This window comes from Xenopus tropicalis, chromosome 6, assembly GCF_000004195.4.
Source record: "Xenopus tropicalis strain Nigerian chromosome 6, UCB_Xtro_10.0, whole genome shotgun sequence".
Classification (NCBI taxonomy): domain Eukaryota; kingdom Metazoa; phylum Chordata; class Amphibia; order Anura; family Pipidae; genus Xenopus; species Xenopus tropicalis.
In genome coordinates this window covers 90,291,372-90,314,498 of record NC_030682.2, presented here as the reverse complement: position 1 = coordinate 90,314,498, position 23,127 = coordinate 90,291,372, and the positions used below count along the sequence as shown (strand labels likewise).

At 36.5% G+C, this 23,127-nt stretch overlaps 1 long non-coding RNA gene across 2 annotated transcripts; it reads left to right on the top strand.

Annotated features, from left to right (window-relative positions):
* The first annotated feature begins 229 nt into the window (after positions 1-229).
* On the top strand, positions 230-22,763 carry LOC116411712. Of its 2 annotated transcripts, none has more exons than XR_004223306.1 (4): positions 230-271; positions 10,961-11,056; positions 19,135-19,224; positions 21,274-22,763. It is a non-coding gene; the product is annotated as an uncharacterized LOC116411712 (long non-coding RNA). The 2 variants fall into 2 exon arrangements; XR_004223305.1 differs by having other exon boundaries at positions 19,132-19,224.
* The last annotated feature ends 364 nt before the right edge of the window (positions 22,764-23,127 follow it).

The window sequence follows — 23,127 nt, the reverse complement described above, 5'->3', positions numbered from 1 at the left end:
GTCTTGACCCCCCTCACCTCTCCCTTTTCGCATAGTTTCTAAGTTTAACATCTGTCCCTATCACTAACCCCAAGGTAAAAGAGCAGAGTAGCGCAGCTGCGTACCTGGCAACATCCTCCCCACAAATGAACAGTCTTTGGGTCTCTCCGCCAACACGGACTCTGCTTGCACGTGTGCAGTTTAAGCAGATTTCCTGCTACCACCAACCAGCAGGGTTTGTATCGGCGGAGAGACCTGAAGACTGTTCAGTTGCAAAGAAGATGTCGGCCAGGTACGCAGCTGCGCTACTCTACTCTTTTAGCTTGGGGTTAGTGATAGGGACTAGCAGTGCTAGTTAAGGGGGTGGGTGTAGTTCTCCTTTAATACAGAAAAGAAGGATACAGCAGAAACTGGGGCACAATGGTACAGAAATGGTGGTGAGCATTTTAGGTCAAGGAGAAATATGTCTTTAAAAATATTTGCCAAAAGTAGAAAGTTTTTGTCACTGTTTTTTAAACCAATAAATATGCATAAAAACAAGACCACATTCAATAAATACATTTATATGTGTTATTTATATTTTACTGTCACAAACAGCTAATGATCACCTTGTCAATAGTATAACATCACTCGATACTCATAACCATAAACATGTACATACCCTTCTGTTGTAGTGCTGCAGAATATGTTGGGGCTTTTTAAATGCTTGGTAATAATAATATATGTAGCTAATCTGCTAATGTAAGAATTTAATATAAGCATTTTGGACTTGCCGTTTGTGCATCTATCCGTAGCCTGCGCACTCAAGAGACATAACACAGTACAATAGTTACATGTTTATTTGCAGAAAAGGTCAATGATTCAGCTCTAGCATAAACAATTATCAGTGGTCTGTAATGTGCATATAGGGGATAACGTATGCCCTACTGTACATAATAAGCACAAAAGAAGTCGTGTTGCCATTTCTTGACCTTTACACAGGTCAAGGAACAGAAAGGTGGCACGTTTTTCCTTTTAGTAGTTTTCAATTATTGATCAAGCATAGAAAACATATTTTACAAGAAATTCTAATTAACTGTAATTGAAATCAGAGATTGGCCAAGCATTTCTTTTAAAAGGTATTAAGAATAAAACAAAACCCCAATATGTCTATACTGGCACTTTCTATATGTATTAGAAAGTAATCAAAGATAGAATCAACAGGTGGGGATTAGACGTTTTTTTTTTTTTTTTTTATAGTTTAGAGGTTTTGAGGCAATTCATCTTGCCTCCACAGGGGTCATAAGCTTCAAGGGATTTCTGAAAGCAAATTGAAGTTGAGATTTAGGGGTAAAGGTTTTTGAATATTTCAAGAACTCTGGCAGGATGACTGTGACAGTATTTTCATATATCTGTAAACCTGAGCAGCCTGATAATATTTTATAAAACAATGAGGACAAACTGATAGACTTAAAAAGGTAAAGACTTTTCCAAGCAGTTAATATTTAGCTGCTTGGAATCCATCAGTATTGCATATTTTCATACATCAATTTTTGGCCAATATTTAGTGACAAAAGGAAGAAGTGAGATATGTATGTATGTATGTATGTATGTATAACTTTATTTATAAAGCGCCACAAGGGTACGCAGCGCTGTACAGTCTTACAGAATACAAAATTACACACAGGGAGGACAAGTTATATAATAAATAAATACAATAAATACATATATGTATATATATATATATAAGTGCCATGTGGTATGAGACACAGTAGGAAGGAGGTCCCTGCCCAGTAGAGCTTACAATCTGAGTGGTTGGGTAACATACAGGCACAAACTGGAAGGTAAGAGTGCATCAGGTATGGGCATTTGCCCTTAAGCGCAGGACTGGGCAAAATAATGTCTTAGTGCTCCAGATATGAACAGATCAGAAAGGAATGAGATAGCAATGCAACTTACTTTAAAAGTTTGTTACACACACAGATATTTGGAATCATTATAACTCTTCAGGGGTCATTTACAATTAATCCAGGCAGAAGTGCAAGGGCATTAAGCCACACGAGAAAGACTTTTTTATGCAAATGAAATATCAGTGGACACAAGCCAGTCCTTTCCTTGCCACCCTATGGCAGGACAGGGCCTTGCTGCATCCTGCATCCTCTGTCACTCAGCTTGCATGTCTGAATGATGACTATGTTCATCCCGCTGCCTTTCCATTTGAACTACTTAAGGGGATATTGCAATTCTACAATAGCGTGAGAAGCGCAAAAAATAGGCACGCACTGCCCAGGAGGTCCAAAATGACCCCTTTTATGTTACAATGTCAGTTATGGAAATCTGACTTTATTAACCAATATAAAAAACTCACAGACAATAGCTTTATTTCTCGATTATAAATTGCACCATTACATTTCCAATAGCAGCCAGTTAGCAAATAGTAAATAGTTTAGTCTCTGCCCAGGTAGAGGCACACGGAGCAGATATCAGCTGTGAAATGTGAATGGGCTGCAGAAAAACGCAGGTCGAGAATCAGCCCTGTATGGCACTAGCCTAATGCCACACAGTCTGAAAATCAACACCTATGTTAGCATCGGCCTTCGTCTATGCCTGCACCCAGACCAAGATGCAGGCACACGGAGTGGATTTCGGTGCCAAAGTGCAGGCTGAGAATCATTCCTGTGTGGCAGTAATAAAGGTTTGATTTGAAAATGCAATCTTGTGACATTTAGAAAATTCCAAACAAAATAGGGCAAGAGTAAAAATAAGCACATTTTAAAAAATTTTACATATGGAAATTTTTACTGATCTTTTGTGAAATATCACCCAAACTGCTTTAAAAATAGTAGACAATCATGTGGGTCACTTGGTCTTAGATTTCCATGGATACTGCTTGCCCTCTATCTGTTTTTTTGTAAAATACAGTATGGGATAACAGGGAATAACAGGGAAAGATGCCATCTGCATCAGTGTAAAATGGTTTATATAACTATGTAAAACCTAAGGACAAATTTAGAGTTGAAGCAAGGAAAAGGATAAAATTAAACTGGTATGGGAAAGGCTTAACTTATTCAAAAAGGTGGAAAGCAAAGCACTGCAAGGATCTATGTTTAACAAAAATGAGAATTTAGTCTTATTGAACTTCATTTTTTAAATAGCAAATTCAAATGCCAAGTCAGTTTTTTGGGTTTAAATTTCCATTAAGGAGGCAGTTGGAAACAGCCTTTGGAGCAGCCATGAAAAAGGAATCAACATTTAAACTGTTTTGGGGCACAGAACTGGCCTGTTTTATTCAGTATATATTTATGGTGTGCTTTTGCCACATACAGTATACAGTAACTTTCATATATTTACAATATAGTCCTATTGTGTACTAACAATAGAGTTTCAGTAGTATTTAACTAGCTTTAAATACACATCTGTATAATGTAATATAATCTTAAACACTATGCTTTTTTAACATTCTCAAATATTTATTCTATCTATTCTATATATGTTTAGATTATTGACGTGAACGTATACGTGTATATTCTCAGTGTGTGTAAAGGTTAGAGCATACTGATTTATTTAATGACCAGCTTGCCATTGCTTGCCATTGCCATCACATGGATGATGTGCATAGCCTTGTGGCACCCAAAAATGCGTTTTAGGCTCACATTTGCAGAGCTTTGCATTGATGTTGATAGGAAACAACCTTAACGGAGCCACCAGTGATTTGATCACCTTTATTAACTACACAAACATTCAAATGTGCAGTAGCCCAAAAAGTTGTAAAACGCAACTTATTTAACAAGAGGAAGTAGAAGTAAATCACATGATTAGCAGGTATTTCCTTGCCACAGACCAGTGGCTAAACCATAAAAGTAAATCACCCATTGCAAGAAATACTCTACCATACTCAGTAATGCAAACGTTTTTCAGACAGAAATAGCATTTTTTCTTTTTAACGACACCAAGCTTTTGAAAAATCTTTACTGCCTGCTATTTTGGGCATCTGTCTGTCAGTGCTATAGCTCAGTGAAAGAATAGATATTCACAGTAGAGGCATGCAGGAAACTTGCTACCCCTAGGCATAAAGAAGTGTAAAAAAAATCTAGCAGTCCTTCTCTGAGTGATACATTCACTCAATGCCTTCATTCTAATAGGCAGCAAAGGACTATAGGATTCCTTGGCTAAAGGCCTTAGGCAGGAAATCACAAACTGAGATCCACAAGTCAAGTCTTCTTTGACTAATTCGTAAGGAGATTGTGTGAATAGATGCCGCACAAATAGGAAAATAACAGAGGGCCGTGGAAAGATCTAATAATTTCCTTATGTCTGCTAATGGAGATTTGCATCCAAACCAGTATAACTAACAGATTACAGTGATTGTATCTTGTTGAACCTATGCCTTCAAAGACCTTCTCCCATTATATGGCTGGTGTATATTGTAACGCCTTGGCACAGGGAATGGGTGGTGACAAGTAGAATATCTGTTAAGAAAAGCTGAAATATTTTGTGTCAAGCAAATCAAGGTAATGGAATACCATTACATTGCTCATTCTTTTCTGACTACTGCACAACAGTATGGATCAAAGTGTCAACAAAACATGCTGATGTATATATAACTCAAATCACTGTATGTGGTGCCTTTTCTTAATGTCATTAAAATGTTGGTTTCGCTTTTCCGTTTTTTCTTTAATATATTGTTAAAGAACAGAGAATAAAATGGTGATGGTAAACATACTGACACAATATAAACTTCATATAGAACCAAGTTCAATGGTTAAAATATCTACTATATTATTAATAATATATATTGTGCCCAGTTTGGGGATTTTAATTATTTAGATATTGTTATCTCACTTAAAGAATTGAAAGAATAAAACAGTAAAAGAGCAGGCAAACAAAAGAGAACATATCCCACCATATCTATTGGTATCTCCCTTTGTATCTGGTAATCCATGAGCTATATTCCAGTAATACTGACTAATGCCTCCACTGAACTTTACTACCATAGTTACAGAAATATTGCATTGACAAAAACCTGTAACTGACATGGATTGATTCAATCACCAGCAATAAATAAATTGATGCCTAATGCATTTTTATACACAAACATTATGGCAGAAAGGAGGCACAATTTCTATAGCATAGAAGGGCAGGTTGGGTGTTAACCATACGGGTATTATTTCCTCAACATTTACTTCCCTAGTTAAACAAAATCTTTAATGCAGAGCTGAATTACCACATGCATTTAATTGGAAAAGACATGTAGAACTCCAGATAATCTGCGAGCTAAAATGTGAAAATATTGCTTTTGGTACACAGTATCTTCAACAATTGTATCAAGCTGCAGCGATCTAGCTTAAATTGCCAGGACTCATGTTTTTATTGTATAATATTTATGTGGCAATGCCTTTATTACTTATCATAACTAGAATTCAGTAGCCAGCTCTTTTTTTGGCCATTGTTAACATTCCATCTTTACATTTTATTGAGATGGAAACGTTAGTGACAATATAGCAGTGTGCTGCCACTATGTATATTTGCATTAGAATGTATAATGATAGCAATTATGGCTGAAATTGTAGAAGAACATGTTGGTATATAAAAATGAAATGCCAGTCAGCTGCAGACATGTTTGCTGCAGATCTGTACAAAAAGGATTTTATCACAGTACCCATTTCTCTTTGTTATAGCCCAAAGTATAGTGTGTCTAGGAGACTAGGCAGTGACTCTGCTGAAAAGCCTTTTTTTATTCATTCCATTTTATCCATGCTCCTAAATGGGTTAATAAACATCAATTCACATCCACCAATGTAATCTTATTGTCTTAATTTGCTAAATATTGTTTGGCCTGTTCCATAATTACAACACATCAGCCTGCATCTCTGTCAGCTAATTGCATTTCAGCCGCTTGACTCATGCACACATTAACTGGTTAAGAATATCTACCACTGTTGCAATGTTATTTATCTATTTTTCTTCCCCAAATGATGGGAAATGATGGGAAAAAAACAACAAATGGTCAAAAAACCCAAACAAAAAACAAAAAATATATATATATATAAAGAGCCAATGTAAGAGTAAGTAAGCAGCAAAAAAAAATAAAATAAATAGAACTAAGCATTCTGAATAAAGAGTCTGAGCCAAATTAACTGGATGTGTTTTGGGCTGCGAATGCAAGCATCAGATAAAAATAACAAGCCACACGGCAGAGGACAGAGCACAGTGCTTCTTCTTAGCCCGGGGGCTGCACATGCATAGCCAGTCCCTCTGTGATAGAGAAGGGCTGAGCAGCATTCCCTAGCAGAAGGCTAGAGTAAAAGAGGGTCTGTGTTTGATGTATGAGCCTTGGCTTGCCATTGTGAGTCACCCTAGAACTAGCTCCAGGCAAGACAAAAATCTTTTGTGATTAATTAGAAAAACTGGACAATTATGAATTGACTGCACAAAGCCAGTGCACGGTAATATAAATAGTAATGAAGCTGGCTGAATGTGATGAACACACTGTGTTTATCTGAGATCAGTAAAAAGACGGATTTTAGGTAGTGTCAGCTTAAACAGAGGAACCTCTCATACCCAACTCATTTTTTGGACCATTAACCTAAGAGTTTATTCTCAATGACACACTATTAACTAAGAAAGAAACCAGAATTAAATAAGTAAATAAAGTATGTGAGTAATCTGTGCATATATGTATATTTGTGTGTATGTAGTTATTTATATAACTGTATTAAATTGTGCCTGTGGTTTGATTTATGCGATCATTCTGGAGGCATTTATTACAAAAACCTTTGAAATTAGGTTTGTATGCATCTCCTGATGCCCCATTATTATGTCTGGCTATGGGATATGCAATTATAATTTTGGCAAGCAAGCTAGTTGTGATGCTGGTAAACAGTGTTTAACACCCGTGCTGCCAGATGCGCCTTAAATATACCGCGCCACAATGCATTGCGAGGGCCTCTTACACAAAATCATTTAGATAATTAAAAGACAATATTGCATTACTGTCAAAATGTTTAAAAAACCCAGAATCATCAGTTTTATTTCTTTTATTCTATTGGCCAGAAATTTTACAGATGCAGAGTAATTTTTTTTAGGAGGGGGGAGAGAAATTATTCACATTTAGCAACAATGACTCAATCATTATGCCTCACATTAAATTATATATTTTTTTAATTGCTCCAGTTAAGAGGCAGAAGAAGTAAAATGTAATACATTGCAAGCGGAAAGAGGAGTTAGCCGAAATTCTCACTCATGACCTGGGGTTAATTAGCTCCTCAGCAAGAACAGAATATGCCCTCTGGGTCAGTATGCACAAATGTAGTCGCCGGCTGCAGTCAACTTACAATATTGTGAAATGATAAATAATTATATTGTGATAGATATATGTCTTCTATTATAAAAGTGATAATCTAGGTTTAACCTGACAATTGCAGGGGGAATTATAAGACCAATATGTTGTTAAGAGTGCAACTGTGTGGTAGAGATGGTAGAAAATGTGCACAAATGTCAACACAGCTTTAAATTATGATGTGGTTGCCCCCTGATGTCCTAAAATGTTGTTTTTTGCCAAGTAATTAACTCTTCTATTCATTGCTCTACATATCCATGTGTCTTACTCTGCCACCGCCTGCCCTTTTCACATTGTTTCCCATTATTATTCAAACAGGGCTGCCTGGGTTGTAAACTCATTGACCATTCAATCAGTAGTGTAGCTGCTGCTGATAATTAAAAGTTTCCAACCTATTGCCCAAGGCCATGTTAGAGCCAGTCAGAGAGGAGCCAGGCTCGGGCTACTCATGGACCAATCGATCAGCTGATTAACCTACATTACTGATTGGTCAGAGCTGATTGCATCTCCACTAAAGAAATCTTCTCTTGCCTGGAGGTACAGAGTGCAGCTATATATTACAATTGGACACGGAAGCAGTCTAACAGTTTGTATCTGTTTACTGTTAACAAATCTAGAAGCTTTGACCATTCCAAATCTAATTCAAGCTGCCTTTATTTGTTGCAGTTACCTGCCTTAGCACTGTATTCTTTGGCCTGAATTCAAATGGATCTGGAGGAATATTTAAAAAAATTAGGAAATAATGTTAAATTAAAAAAAAAACAAAACAAAAACCTTTTGTGATTATTAAAAGAGGACAGAAAGCAAGTGATATTTCAGACTTTGAATGCAGAGGGAACGGCAATTTTCCTTATAGCTGTAAAATATGGGCAAGATAATGACAAAATGGAATAACAATAGTTATGTATATCTATATTTATAACATATTTATAATATCTGTAATATGTTCTATTGACAATTGTATAACATGTCCACATGTTTTATATATTTGTATATGTGTAAAATCTAAATATATATATATAGATAATCTTGACAATGCTTTAAAAAGTTTTAAATTTGTAAGGGAAGGTAAAACACTGAAAGGCATATGTTCTGACTAGACAAAGTTAGCATTAGCCCTGTAATCTATAGCAACCAATCAGATGTTTGCTTTCATATGTTAATAACACAAGGTCCAAAAAATTAACTGGTGAATGGATACTGCATTAGAGGGGTGTATTAAATAGCGTTAGCTGCAAAAAAATTGTGTTGTTTTGTGTTTCTTGCAGACACAGGATCTCCTTTATTTAACCAGATAATTGGTACTGATACTATCAGTAAAACAGCACTTTAAGGTGAAAGACTAATGTCCCTCTTGTTCTGGAGTTGTGCTCAAACTGCCCTTGGCAGCCTAATCATAAATGACCTCTATTATATATATATATATACAGGTATGGGACCTGTAATTCAGAATGCTCAGGATAAGGGATCTTTCTGCAATTTGGATCAAAACACTTTCAAGTCTACTAAAATATAATTGTAACATTAAATAAACCCCAAAGTATTGTTTTGCTTACAATAAAATTAACTTTATCTCAGTTGGGATCAAGTACAAGGTACTATACTATATACTTTATATTTATTATTGCAAATGATTCTTGCATTGTGAGGATGGAATAAATTATGATTTAATGAGAAAGTATAGGTTTTGGTTTGAATTCTTTCAAAAATGGCAACCCTTTTTTTCCTGTTACAGATCATATTTTCTATAAATACTGTTCCAGAACTACTAATACCTGTATCAGAAGCATAAATACTTTCTAATACAATATATAAACCTTTTGTCAAATAGAGTGCACCCTCTGCTTTACTGATCAGTTATTATTGGGGTTTCACCCTATGGGGCAGATTTATCAAAATGGGAGTTTAGAGCTTAATACAATAGAACACCCATGTTCCATTAATTCCTGTGGTAGATTTAGAAGCATATTTATCTGTGAAAATTAGAATTCACCATTTGATAAATATGCTTCTAAAAATCCCATAGGAATGAATAGAACTTTGGTGAGTTTTTATGTAATAAGTTCTAAACTCGCATTATGTGAACCTTATCACTTGGCCTGAGGCAGGTATTGAGGACAGGGCTGGGCTGTGTACTGGATTTTTGGAACTTGCATAATGGACCTATATTTCCCAGTGACCCTCCCAGTTTGTTTACTATACCTTATGTACATTGTTTTGTTACAGAGTCATTTGAGAGTCATTTGATTAAAATGATGGGTCTGCCATTTATGGAGGATGCTTCAGTCAAAAGTTATAACAGATGAAAACTCTGGTGGTGTGCCCATTTACTAAAAACAGCCCTGAGCATCCAATAGATTCTTCCTATCTGCAGGTTTTTCTGAAGCCCTTTAAAACTGGGGTATTGAAAAATCTGCATTTGCCATAAATTGGCAGTTTACCCCCCTTGTTCAACATGAGTTCAGGGAATAGGGTTTGTGCTGAACATACTTTTTGCGTATTGTTTTAATCATGAAAAATCTATGGCTTTTTGGCAGGTCTTTAAATCACATTTTAAGCTACTTGGATCTATTCACTAAAGGTGACCATACATGGTAAGATTTGCTCATTTGGAGAGGTCGCCAAAGGATCAAATGTTTCCCCCGATATGCCCACCTTGGGTTATTCATATGCTAATGCAGTCCTTTGGCCCTTAGGGCCAAACGATCCCAATACAATGAAGGAGACTGAAAAAGTTGGAGTGAGAACCGCATCAACAAGCCGAGATGGTCCCCGATCTGACAGAAAATCAAGCCTGTCTGGCCAATTTTTTTTACTGTATAAATGTATATATGCTTTAAGATAAAATGTTTCCACATTCATGTACAGGAAAACAATTCCTCAGGGAGCAGTACTTTACATGTATACTATGTGATTTACATTCTGAAATACTCTATTGTATCAGCTATTCTGATAACCAAGAAAAGACTAAAGCTGGCCATACACGGCAGATCCGCTCGCTTGGCGATGTCGCCAAGCGAGCGGATCTTCACCCGATATCCCCACCTACGGGTGGGCAATATAGGGGAGGCATGTAGGCGAATTCGATCATTTGGCCCTGGGGCCAAACGATCAAATTCTACACGCGGCAATAGGGCAGTCGGTTCGGGGACCGCATCAACGAGCTGATGCGGTCCCCGATCCTACTGGATTTTCTAACCTGGCCGATCAATATCTGGCCAATTTCAGGCCAGATATCGGTTGGCCAGGCCCCTTGGTTCTGCCCCTACACGGGCCGATAAGCTACCGAATTGCTCCAAGGGACAATATCGGCAGCTTTAATCGGCCCGTGTATGGGGACCTTAAGGCCGATGCCTTAGTTATCTGCAGGCTGAGAATTTGCCTCGCGCAGCATTGGCCTAAAGGGAAGTTTAAGAACTGAATGACAATTCCTAGGTCCAATTTAATCCCTAGGAAACAGCAGAAAGGAGTAAGTAGTGGCAAAACATATTCTACTACATAAACATACACTTACACCTTTAAGCTGTATGCTGGCTGATCAGGTTACAATAGGGCCTACAGGAGCATATTTGCCATTGAAATTATTAAGAATGAGGGTTTTTTTCATGTTTACTTTGGATTGTATAGCCCCAAGGATATAAATGCATACTATTCTTTCAACAGGTTAAAGTTGGTGCCTCAGTGGAGATAACACTAAGAGCTGGATGTCACTTCAACCTCTCACCAACACTTGGGGGAATCTAGTTTACATCTAAACAGGTGAACAAGGCTAGGTTATATGGGTTCAGGACATGAATGTTACAATATATTTTAAAATTAATTTCTTCAATGCATATGGTGACTTTTACTTAAATGTGTGCATATACACATTTTTATGGAATAAAATGTGCAATACACTGTAATTATGCATAAATGTGCATCATCATTGCATAGATATACAAAAGTCCATTATGCAGGGGGGATTATCTGTGCACTGCAAATCCAATTCTGCTGACAAGAACATGTTTAGTTCAATATATAACAAAAATGATAGTTTTTTTTTGTGATTAAAGCAATAGGAAAAAAGTAGGCTCTGTACAAGACCTGTTCGCTATTCTCATGTTGAAAACAGGGTATGTTTCCCCTTTAAAAATGTACACAATGCTTCAGTTTTACGAAGTGTTAGGCCACTCTACTTCTGATATATGTTACTGGAGGAATTGCAGCACTGACTGAAGAGTGCGTCTGTCTGTCTCTCTTTCTTTCTCATTCTTTATCTATGTCCTATTTTTCCTATGTTTATTCCTCCTCATTTTAAGGATGCACAACAGCAAAATACCTCACTGGAAGTCTGCAAAAGAATAACTGAAAATAAAACAATGTAATTTAATTTTTCTAAATTACAAAACAAAAACATTTTAATACTGTGCCAGTAAAGATCTGAATTAAGTTCCTGACTACGTGGATCTCCAGTTAAATTATTTGTTACACATATTTAGGTAAAGCCATTCAGATCTCTGTGTAATGTGACAATTGCAATGACAGCCAGTGGCATAGAGACTGGTAATATGGTATGTTGCATTTTATCAGCTTTCAATGGGGAAAATGTGATGACTAGTAATTAAAACGTGATATAGCTTCTAGGTCTAAAACACAAGGTATAAAAGATGTGCAAGAAGTGACAATTGCACACATGAAAAGTCTAATGATTCCAAGATGTGTTGAGTGGTAAGGAATGTACCAACTTGTTGCACTGATCATTTAGGGATGTGTTGATGCTCCCCAGCCTTATTTAGAAGCTTACATCTTTCTAGGTGTTACTTCATTTAGATTTAAAAGAAAAGGAACCAAGAGACCAAAACTTTCGCACCCATGTGTTAGACCAATCGCTCATTCATAGGGATGGTTTGAAACCCTAGGGATTTATTACATTATAATATAAAAGCTACAATACTAGCAATACTACAATGAAGCAATATCAAATACACAAACATGAAAAACAAAGACCCCTTCATATATATATATCAAATTCCCCCTGAACTTCACAAAACAGTCCTTGTTGCTCTCAAGGACACTTGCAAGTTAAAAAGTGTATTATATATACATAGACGTTCTAGATATTTGTTCATATGTTCATATAATACAGCCCACAAGGAAAGAAGTAATAGACTGGCATGGAATATTCTTAAAATGTAGTTATTTGGGAACTGGACAAAAGATTTTTTTTATGCCATGTAAGCCAAGTTTGAGTTTATGGAACATGACTTATTTTGTTTCCTGCAGATCGCATGCTGTCAGATTCATACTCTAAGCAGAATGCTTACCTACCATATGCCCAGTGGAACTGAGCAAAATTACTGACTTTCATAATTTCAGAATTAGCAAATTTTGTTTCTCAGTGCTTGCATATCAAAACTGAGCCAAAAAGTGTTTCAGTTCCATTTCAGAACAGGAGGCAGAAAAGTTATTTTGACTAAGTTAACCCATTCTATGCCTTCTGGAGTCATACGCTTGCCCTCTACCCAAGTGCATCTTTTTAGCAGGTGGTGGCACCAGGGAAATATGCGCAATGCAGCTGTCCAACCATCTAGGCAAAGGGGTAATTCTCTCTTTAAAACCTTCTGGGCATTTGCCCAGACATTTAATCTCATATCATTTTAACTATAGCACTCTCAAAAACTGGCAGATCATTTTATTCAGCTGAAAAGGCTCTGCAACAAAACAACTTTAAAGGGGTAGTTCATCTCAAAAAAACTATTGTTATGTTTTAGAATAGGCAATTCTTACCACCTTTTCAAACAGTCTTCAATTCTTATAGTTTTTTAATTATCTGCCTTCTTCTTCCAACTCTTTCCAAACGGGGGTCACTGACCCCAGAAGCCAAAAAACTTTTGCTCTTTGAGGCAAGTTTATTGTGTTATTTTTATACTTATTTTTCTATTCAGGTCTCTCCTATTCATATTCAAATCTCTCACTCATACCAATGCTTGGTTGCTAAGGTTATTTGGACCACAGCAACCAGATAGCTGCTGTAATTCCAGTCTGGAGAACCGTTGAACAAAAAGCTAAATATTTCAGAAACCACATATAATACAAAATGAAAACCAATTGCAAAATGTCTCAGAATATCACTGTCTGCATCATCCTAAAAGTTATTTTAAAGGTGAACAACCCCTTTAATATGTTTTCTTTTTTACTTTCCCAAGCTGGAATCTTTCATGGAGACAAATTGTCTTGTAGTATCTGCATTTTATGACAGCAATTTATCCACTTCCATAGTTGCAAGTCATCAACACCATACATGCACATTAAGGGGCCCATTCATAAAAGCACAAATTTTCTCTTATTAGGACTCAGTGGCACTATACAGATCCAACCTGGCCAAAAGATAGTCACGATACCAAAGCTTGAATGAATTCCAAAATGGTCGTAGTCTTTGCGAAAAATACAACTTTTTTGTGGAAGTTAACGCAAACCACGAAAAAGTCATGTAATTTCAACAATATTATCGTGGTAATTACAAAGTTGTATAAATTAGAAAAAATACGATTTTTTCGGAAAAAAAAATCATGCTTTCATGAATGGGCCCCCATGTCTACTTCTCTAAGCACAGACCATTTCTGTATTGCCTGCTTAGTATAGTTCACCTTCTACAAGAAAGTGTTGTCATAAATTTCCTGGGGTGGCTGCAGTGGCCTACCCATGGTATCTGTCCATCCCCTGTATGTGTGTGATACAGTTAAAATCTGATTCCCACCCAACACAAGTTGAGTTCATGATCACTGAGAATAGCAGTAAGGGTAATAAAACATGTGTATTCATTAATGAAGTGAACTATGTGCTGATTTACATAAGAGGGCAAACTTATGACTGCAAGTGCATTGTGCAATTTCTGGCACAAGTTACCATGTTTTATTACCCACAAAGAAGCTTTTTACCATATTTTCAGCATAATTGGGGTCATGAGGGGGAAAATGGGACGAATATAATTGTGACCAATGCAGCAATTGTAATTTTCCTTTTAAATGACCCCATAAGATATCACAGTGCAGGTCTTAGTTATTACTGACCTGAGCGCAAGTGGTATAGCATTAAGAGACACAATATTTTGCCCCAAAAGACCCTTACAGGAGGCACTTCACCCCAGGGCAACAGTCGGCATGCCCAAAGTTGGGAGTTGTTAGGCTTAGTGAAGCCTTATTGGTGTAAAGAACCTTGCCAGGAAGAGAGAGCTCAGAGGCTAAGCAATTTTCAGCTACAAAATGTTGCATGAAATGCAGTGAGAGATTTTTAATGGGTTATTTATTACTGTAAATGCAGTGAGAAAGGGCAATTGTGGCAGATCACTGTGGCAACCTTGGTCCCCAGGTGCCAGTAGCTCCAGGGTTCACCAGCATCAATAGGTGCAACTGCGCTTGATTCTGAACAGGAAGCAGAAAGGAGTGATTGGTGTGTTTCTTTGTATCAGGCACATTGCTTTTGCATTCAACTAAGAATATCTAATTGTGTGACTATTTACTGTATTAAGCCATTAACAACAAACAAAATATAACCCTTGTGAAAGCAACTCCAGAGGCAAATTTGGCAAAAAATGTCTTTATGACAGAGTTAAACTACAGTTCATGAGCCTGACATGATATATCAAGACATTCAAGGTATTTTAGGTCTTATTCCTAATCATAGGACCAATATTTCTGAGCCATAATTTTCATAGAACTGTAATTACCAATAGAGGTAAAGCCCCAATTAATTCCCTGTGGCATCTAGTCATAGCTCTGTTGGACAGAACAATCAAGTGATAGAAACAGTTAGGTAGGTCAGTATATTCTGTAATGGCTGCAAAAGCCTGTTAGGCTGTAATAACTTCATCTGAATGCAAGACTGCGTAGGGCAAGTATTGCAGCCTGCCTACTTACCTGGGAAATTGTATTAACTCATCAGGTTAATGAACCAAAGATTTCATACTTTTATTATTGAAGGAGATGGTCAACATAAATCACCAGTGTCATATCAGCCATATCATACCCAGCTACTATAATAGTATTTTTATTACATTATATAAAAGAAAATTAAATTAAAATTGCAGAAAAATAGTGACACACTGACTAGCAGGCCTATGGATGGGGTGGAATTAATTTAAATTTTTGTTGTAGATTAATTTTCCCTTGAAAAAAGGAAATCCCTAATTAACCTATTTCTGACTGTGAAAGAAGAGCAGATAATGTATGAACCCCCCTTCATTTTATCTACCAAGGGGTGAGAGAATTAGAATTGTGTCCCATTGTTAATCCTTTTGTCGCCACATATGTTCTAAAAATTCAGTTGTAAGTGGGTCGGATTTTTTATTAAACTTGAACAATTACAGCAGAATCGAACATTTCAGTGGCGTTTTGCAATGTAATGTTATTTAATGAATATATTTTGCTAGTAGATTACAATGATGTCCCATGGTTAATTGAAACAGAACAAATGATTGCACGTATTTATTTAGAACGGCTCATAAATGCATCTGTATGTCCCATGATATGATTTTTTTCTTCATCTTGTTTTGAATTGCTAAAGAACCAATTTACATACTATCCATAAAATAAAATATATTATATATATATAATTATAACTATTATTTATAAACTAGGTTTAGATTCAGTTTACTGAGTTTACTGACAGTTGAAGTGGCAGTTCACAACCTTGATTCACCCAGACCATGCCACATTATGCAAAGACCCTGCTCCTGACACACAAACCTTGCCCACTCTCCCACAATTACGACCCTTTTAGAAATCATGATGAGCACTTTTTGTACATGGTGTTTTTGTCTTAGGGGTTCTTTTCAAAACACTGAGGACGTTCTCTGTGAAAAATGCGAGACTAGTTGTGTTAATGGCCCACACAAGCAATTATTAGAGGATAACAATACATGTAACTGTTTTCACTGAACCTTAAAATAACTATAATATACTGTAAGAAAGCTCACTGCAGGGAGGATGAATGTTTCAATCATGTGTAATTCAACCCCAAAAGCAGAAGAGCTAATTGGATGAATCATTTACCCACCGACCAAAAAGGCAGATCACCTGAAGAAGCTAGTCTCCATGCTATTGCATGTTTGCTCCTCCTGCACAGACCAACAGATCAGCTGATAAGTAGTGATGAGCGAATCTGGCGAAAATGACGTGCGGCAAAAAAAATTGTCGCCCACGGCTATTCTTTTGTCGCACGGCTATTCTGTTGTCGCCTGCAGCTATTATTTTGTTGCGCGGCTATTATTTTGTTGCCCACAGCTATTATTTTGTCGCACAGCTATTCTTTTGTTGCCCGTGGCTATTATTTTGTCACGCGGCTATTCTTTTGATGCCCGCGACTATTCTTTTTTGACGCTGGTGACAATTTTTGGACGTGTGGTGAATTTTTCCACAACAAATTTTTTCATCCGTTTCGCAAAACAATCTGCCAATGGCGAAACGTGGAAATTTGCCTCGAATCCATTCCTGGTGAAACATTTCACCAATCACTACTGATAAGACCTTTCTGTTGTTCAACAACACAGTTGTTCATGATCATTAAAAATGATTATGTTGAGGTCTCAGACACTGTTAAGAACAACCAGGTACTTATTGAATAATACCTGTAGTTCTAATGATGCTGTGTAATGTAGATAAAGTTACTGATAATCTGCAATTCATACTGCATTTTATAATGGCTATATTTAAAGGCATGGTTCCTTAAATGTATTAATTTGGAAAGCTTATAAATTCTGCATGTTGCGATTCAGATTAGTAGTTTGTCCAGGGGTATTGTGCATGACTTGATAAATACACCCTACAATCCTACAAACGGGAACTCTGCAATGCAAATGACTTATACTGTATGTGTAATTGGGGCAGAAGTGGATTTTATTTTGCAGTCAGATATAATTCCAGTCTGATATTTTGCCATACATCTTGGCTTAGGGGCAGCCTATAGGGCATATTTATTACAGTGATGTTGCCCATAGCAACCAATCAGATCTTCGCTTTTGTTTTCTATCTTGAAGGTGACTGTACTAACTCAAGAAATGCTGTGTGGAGAGCTTTTAAAGTGTGTAACTTACAATTAAATTTTGGTACTTAAGACACAAGTAAATAAAATCCCTACTTCAAAACTCAACAATTAATGCAAGTGCAGCAATAGTTCTCTTGTATATAACAATATAAAATGTTTTCATCAAGGGCATTGTATGAACATTAAAAGATCACCTACAGTTGCAGGCAAGCACCTCTGTGCCACTGATTTTCAGGTACCTCTCTAAGGAGAGTTGTTTGGAAAATTCTCATTCAGCATGAATGCCTTGTATCAATAGCAATTATACACGATGGACAATAATGGTGTGCTGCGGTTACAAGCCTGTTTTTACTGCTCCAGTGAGGCATGTGAAATGACGGTGGTCTCAGTGCTAACAGGTTTAAAAGGTGTGTTTGCTATTTAAGAAAATTGGAAGGTAGGGATTTTCTAAAGGCTTAATTCGTTAGTAGTTAAAAAGTAAACGTCTGCTGTAACAACCTCTCAGCGCTGTGCCTATTGCTATTTTTTCAAAATACAAGTATTACATTTGGCACATATATGTTTCATAAAGTTCTCAAGCATGAAATACAATTAATACAATACAATTAATAAAGAAAAAGTTTAAGTTCAAGGGGTTCTGCCTTTTTGAATTAGGGGATACTATACCTGCAGCTTACATTACTTTTATTCAGAATACATCTGTATTACATTTATGGAGGTTTAAATATCACAGGTGTATGCAAGCTAAATATGGTGGGGGAAGCAGGGGTCCATATTTATCTAACCATAAATGGAACACATTTTAACAAGTCACATACCCCCCATATGTAATAAAAGGAACTAGGTTTGCCAGAAGCCCTAACCCATAGCAACCAATCAGATGTTTGTTTTTAAACAGGTGACCAGTGAATGCTACCTGCTAATTGGTTGCTATGGGTTGCTGCTCCTGGGCAAACTTAGTGCCTTTTACTACATAACCCCTTTAAAGAGTCTCCCTGCTTACATTTGACTGGGATACTTTGGGTTAATACTGGGATAATTGCATTTATTTAGAAACAATGTTGTTAAAAAGCACTAGAAAAAGGTGTGTATACATGCTGCAGGAATGCTAACTGATAATATTAGGACAACTGTATAAAACAATTAAATACCTGCTTATTTAGAAACATAACCTGCTATTGTAGGGACCCCACAGAAATCTCTACTTTCACAAGTATACACATTTTTAACTGTAATGATCTAATTGCTGCTATTTTGGAAGAAATAATGGATACCTATCTGTCCCTTTCCCTGTCTGCTACACAGGGGAGAAGAGGCCTTAAATAAGGTAGCTAGCTATTCAAAAGTTCCATTACTTTGCCAGTAGTGCTTACCTTCAGTTAACCCTTTCTGTAAACCTTTCTTTTAACCCTTTCTTGTTTGTTCTGCTGAATATAAACTACCTTCTACTGTAAACTTCTTCCTGCCTGTCTGTTTCCTAGCTAGCCTCCTCCTTGATCCCTACTCCAAACACTGGGTGTGATAAGTTGTTTGCGTATAACTTCGTGATTCATACAAATATTTTTATACAGTGTGGGTATATCAATCTAAATAATTCATTATTAAATAATTCATTTTAAAGTAAAGACTTTGTAGCCATGTTCGGCCCATATTTTTTAATAGATTGGTCTTCACTTAACATTTTCAAATTGGATTCATTACTTATTGCTTATTTGCATATTTTGTAAAATGTGGGAATTCCTGTTTTTGTCTAGTACAGTTATCTAGTAAAAGAGCGATTTCCATTTTGCTGAAGTTTTGTCTTTATATCAAAGCAGACACTGATGAAGAATGAGTCCACATTACAGAGCATTCCAATAGTCATCACATTTCAAGAGCAGACAAGCAGTGTCATGAGTGCTTTTAAGGTACATACGCCACTACATCAGTGCAGATTCTCTATCATGATGTGCATTCACAGATATAGAACACCTGTGGGGAAAGCAGAAATGTTAACATTGCACCAATGTACATACTGTGGCTTTTATATCACCATCAAAGTTCAGCCTTTAGGCTGTGGCATCCAAAAATATTATAATGGCTAGTGCCATTTATGCAAAAGTAAATAGTGCCATGCGACTCTTTGTACAAGCATATTTCATTACAAATGCATTCAAATGTTTTATTATAGTTAGTTTCTAACTCATTTTTATGTTGGAAATTCAGGCAAGTAATGTTAATTTCTAATTGACTGTCATATGGTTTCATGGCAATCATTTGTTTAAAGTTTGATGTATGCAGCAATTTATCTGGAAAGTTGCAGTGCACAACAATTAAAAAAAAATCCACATAGCTTGAAGTCATGTTTAGCTTTTTACTTTATGGATTTGTTCTTTTTAAATAGAGATTTTTGCCATTAGCTTTACCTCTGAGTTGGCAAGTTTTGCTTGTTGAATTTGTTTTTAGCTTGAGACAATGATTTTTTTTCTACTGTTTGAGATTTTGTAAACCTGTGCTGTAATAAAAGCAATTGGTCTATATAGCTCGCTGTTTCCTAATACTGTGAGGTCAGCCTTAATTCTGAGGCTACTGCAACTTGCACATCTATTTGGACTGGAGTAAACTTGAAAATTGGCAGTATCTTCTGCTACATCACCAAAAGCCTATTAGAAGCACAAGTATTTTGTACTACCCCCCTTTTTTTTGGTAGACATTTATTACTCTAATTATAATTTTGGCACTGATGTTCCAAATGGTTGAAGCTTGGGTACTGAGAATATTAGGTTGTAGGCTAAAAGACAGAGCACCAAATATTTTGACCCATGCAGAGAGAACACAAGCAACAAGTGCTAGATACTAAGGGCCACAGATTTTGCTCCTTATATCTCCATATTACTGAACAAAATGCCACCCCAGAATCACCCTCCTGTGCATTATTATGTGTGTCTGTCTGAACACTCCACCACAGGTTGATAATTCAGGTGCACTTCTCTTGGCATTTGTCTCCATCTCAATATCTTCTAGTGCACAATAGGACAGTTGTCCTTCTTATCACAAGGCTGCTTTTATTGCAGACCTTGCATCTCTATACTGTAACCAGCCCTTGCAAAGCACAAACTACACTCTGTCTTCAAGTGTAACACGAAGAGCACAGTGCTCAGTGGCACAAGGGAGAACTATGCTAAACATGGGACCACAGATACTGAGTAGAGGTCCCAAAAGGCACCTTGCACCAGGCAGAGCTCCATCCATGTCAACACTCATGTGCTACAAACATACCTCTTACAGAGACTGCACCTGTTAGCATGCAACTGACTGTCAGGTCACTTACACTTACTTCTATACAACACTCAGGGGCAGATTTATCAAAGTATGATTTTCGTACTTTTAAAAAGCAATATAAAATACGATTTTTTTGTATCATGCTTTTTAAAGTCCGAAAAATTCGTATTTGAAAATATGAAAAAATTGTATCTCATCGTATAATGGGCAAAAAGTTCTATTTTTTCGTATCTGAACAATCGTTAAATGCAGGAAAACCTTGCTGACTTTAATGCTTCAGTGCATGATTTTGGAAGCCTCCCATAGGACTCAATGGCACTCTGCAGCTCCAACCTGGCCCAAGGAAAGTAACGATACCAAAGCTTAAATGAATCCGAAACTTTCGTACACTGCGTGACAATATGATTTTGTTGTGCTTTTTTGTCACGCTTTTTGTCGCAAAGTACGAAAACGTCGCAGAAAATATGCAAAAGTTGTAAACTTTAAAAAAAAAAATACAAATTTTTTGTATTCAGACCTGTCGTACTTTTTTTATTACAGTACAATTGTTTGCATTTTTTGAACTTTTATAATCTTGACTCACTGGTAAATGAGCCCTATAAAGTATTGAGAAAAGATAAGCATTTTATTTCTGAAAAGTTCTGTTATCTTACTTAGGGTTCTTTCTAAAGACAGTTTTTCATCTCTTTTTGCAGCATCTTATGGAGCAAGTTATGATATGGCATTATGGGAAATAGGTGAAAATTTAAAAGCTTGCACCGGGGAAGGAAAATCACATGCACATCTGCCAGTACAATTAACACAATGGCACAAATGGTGACAAAACTCAACAATCTTCAACTGCCCACTCACTAAGTAACGAGAAGAGCTGTTTACCCCATGTTCCTTATTAAAGTGAAGTATTTTATTTAATGAGCATGACTCATACAAGGTGTTCCCATAAATCATCGGCTGGTTTACAAACTCAATAACTAGGCTTCCTGCTATAACTAAGCCGTGCACACCTTAAATTATTAACACACCACGGCCTAAAGGCAGATCTTTGATGGTGATATAAACACTGTGAGGACAAGGTGCTTTCTCAGCAAAAGATTATTGACTCTAATTACCATTTACCATTGAAAAAAAGACAATAAAATATGAGGGGCGGAGGAAAAGGGACTTCATACAACAAGAAATATGAAAGGAATTGAATGTTTTTTTTATTGTTGTTGACAAACAGTTCTTTTTCCCAGAAGAGAGAATAAAAACAAAAGCCTTACAGAATATTGCTCAGAAAGGTTTTATGCACATCCTTTGCAAAGGAATGGAAAGCACCAGAGGGCATGAATAAGGAGATTGCACTTGATGGATCCTTGTTTAATTGTTTGCTTGGATGTGATGTAACACAGAGGACAGTCGGATCACGAATTGGCAAGGACTTGTGGAGGAAGAATTTCCGGAACCCTAGCTGCTTTGGAACTATTCCATAAATACAAATGCAATTGCACTGACTTCTGTGGCATCTTGGCAAGTTTTAGTTTAAGATTTTTATCTTTGATGGTTTGATCAATCGTGGCCAAAAAAACCTGCAACAGCAGAAAGTAACACAATCACTGCAAAAATACTATAAGGAACACTGCTCCAGACTGGCTTGTAGATTGAACTGTCACAACTAAATGACTGTCAACCCTATATTTCCTTTTTTTTTTATAAATCGTTTTATTTCTATGCATTACCTATTAATTCTGAGTAGTCCTGGAGTTGTTTCCTTATAGTTTGCACTAACCATACTGCACATACACCAATTGGGTGGGAGAGGGGGCAGGTGAGTGGGCATGCCTAGGCAGCACCAGATATACATCCATCACTGCTGTAAAATATTCATAAAAATGAAGTTTAGAAAAAAGTCATCTTTGGATCACTCCAATGGTATGGTAATAATTGTCTGTCAGCTTTTATATTTAATTGAATTTACAAAACTCTCAAGTGATCCTTTTATTTTTATTGAAACAAGCAAGGAAACCATGTATGCCTAAGATCTGTTTTTACTCGTAGCACAAGAAAAACGTTACACTAATGTAATAAAACATTTATGCAAAGAGAAATTAAGTTAAATGTAATGATTCTGTAATTTTAGATCTCTTGGGAGAAAATAAAATGAGCCATTAAAGCCTGAAAACAAGATATAAATATTAAATTTGAATGAAATGCCTCCCCTGTGCTGACTTTCTATCCATGTTCTGATGTGTTATACAAGATGCCACGACACAAATAACATTTTAGGCTGTCAGAAGGATTATAGAATTTAAAAGGTAGGACAAATCCTTGGCGATTCTTGCTAATTTTGAAACTGGAAGCCACAAATCTATAACAAATCATGCAGCAGCACACAAAAGGCGGGCCAGTACAAGCAGGTAACACTTGAACACAAATTTTTAGATTGTAAGCTTTATTGCCCAAAACAAAATGTGAAGCATGCTATATAAAACCCCCTTTATTTCAAAAGGTCATAATCAAAGCATTGTTTTGTACTCCTTTAATAAACTGGCAGAGTGTCGTAATAACAA